Below are 2,500 nucleotides of genomic sequence, written 5' to 3' on the forward strand. Positions count from 1 at the left end.
TTGTCATCAAATAGCAGAGCATAACCAAACATTTTTTTTTTGCTTGATTAAGAGTTTCTTTCACTTTAATTGTTTGAATTCTTCCTTTTACCACTTTTCTCAAAAGCAATTTTCCTGATCACAGTTCAAGGACAAATTGAATAAATCATGTCATAAGAATTTCGTTCCCTATTCAAATTTCTTTTTCATTTTAGACATAAAAGTTAAATTCGTTGTACTGCTTCTCTTGATTAACTTATTTAGACTCTATTAGTTTCACAACTTATTATAAACTTCAATTTTCAAACTTATTTTTGTGGGATTACAAAGTTATAACAAGTTTAACAGCAAAGTCAAAGTTTACCCCAAGTCCTCGTCATAATTATCTCTCTCTCTCTCTCTCTCTCTCTCTCTCTCTCTCTCTCTCTCATAACTTATATATATATATATATATATATAAATATATATATATATATATATGCATATATATAAATATATATATATATATATATATATATGCATACATATATATATATATATATACACGCATATATATATATATATATACACTCATATATACATATATATATATATATATATATACACGCATATATATATATATATATATACATACATATATATATATATATATATGTATATATATATTATATATATATACATATATGTATATATATATATATATATATATGTGTGTGTGTGTGTGTATGTATGTATGTATATAAATATATATATATATATATACAATATATATATATATATATATATACATATATATATATATATATATATCGCATGGCCTCCCATGGTCATAGTTTGATAGAAAGGGGTCTCGGGCACTGATATGTGCAGTATATATGACAAATTTTTAGGGCTTTGTCCTTCCCCATGGTTTTTGGCATTAAAAGGCAAGATTTAAACTAACTATTTAGCCATTTGCAGTAGGTCTACGAGTAATAATGAAGATCCGTTCCTACAATGTGTTACAACTATAGTTCTCCTGTATGCCGGAACACATAAATGTAGTAATTTACAAAAGCAATGAAATTACTCACTTATATAAATGCAGTAGGCCATCACAATGCACTTTATGAGATGGAAACATGATTATGACTAAATAAAAAAAATGAGGACATAAATATAGAATTCTCAAATCAAATTATATTTGAAAGTAATTAAGTCATGAACATACAAAGGTAAAAATTAAATAGAGGAAAACATATGAATATGACCTCGTAAGGAATTCCATCTTCTTCGGCTAGCTTTAAAATATCCCTTCTCCTTCAGAGAGCTTGAAAATATTCCTTCTTCAGAAAGCTTGAAAATATTCCTTCAACTTTAGCAAGCTTAAAAATATTCCTTCTCCTTCAGAAAGTTTATAAGTATTCCTTTTCCTTCAGCAAGCTTAAAGATATTCCTATTCCTTCGGAGAGTTTGAAAATATTCATTTTCCCTTAGCAAGCTTGAAAATATTCCTTCGCCTTCAAGCTTGAAAGTATTCCTTCTCCTTGAGCAACCTTGAAAATATTCCTTCTTCCGCAAGCTTGAAAATATTCCTTCTCCTTAAGCAAGCTTATAAATATTCCTTTCCCTCCAGGAAGCTGGAAAATATTCCTTCTCCTTCAGCAAGCATGAAAATATTCCTTCTCCTTCTTCAAGCTTGAAACTATTCCTTCTCCTTCAGCAAGCTTGAAAATATTCTTTCTCCTTCAGCATGCTGGAAAATATTACTTCTCCCTCAGCAAGCTTGAAAACATTCCTTCTCCTTCTTCAAGTTTGAAAATATTTATTCTCCTTCAGCAAGCTTGAAAATACTCCTTCTCTTTCAGCCTTTTTGAAAACATTCCTTCTCCTTCAGCAAGCTTGAAAATATTCCTTCTCCTTCAGCAACCTTGAAAATATTCCTTCTCTTCCTGCATGCTTGAAAATATTCATTCTCCTTCGACAAACTTGAAAATTTTATATCTCCATCAGCAAGATTGAAAATATTCCTTCTCCTTCTTCAAGTTTGAAAATATTCCTTCTTCAACAAACTTGAGAATATTCCTTCTCTTTCAGCATGCTTGAAAACACTATGAATCTAAAACGAATTTCTCTGATGAAACTTTGAAATAAAGACCCAAGATTAAGGCAGGGTTCTCCTCCGGTATCTTTGGAAGTCAGTTTTAATGAGTTCGTCCATACCCAGCCAATTTCAATTACCAAACCTTCAAAAACAGTCGTGACTTCTTATCTCTGGTTTTTCGAGGAATGAAAAAATGAAATGCATTTCTTGTAATAGATCCAGTGTGGTGGAAATAGGTACTGAAATCATCGGAATGGTTTACGTGTTTACATATCTCTTAGAAAGTTTTCACTAATATTAATATGATACCAAAACTTGAATAAACTAACAAAAAAATTACATCGGTTATGTAATAAGATATATATAGATTAGCTCATATCTCTGTGGCAACGATAACGTTCGTTTAACCTTTATAGATTATTCAAGGCTAAAGTTGAG

This window comes from Palaemon carinicauda, chromosome 6 (genome assembly GCF_036898095.1).
Source record: "Palaemon carinicauda isolate YSFRI2023 chromosome 6, ASM3689809v2, whole genome shotgun sequence".
Classification (NCBI taxonomy): Eukaryota; Metazoa; Arthropoda; class Malacostraca; order Decapoda; family Palaemonidae; genus Palaemon; species Palaemon carinicauda.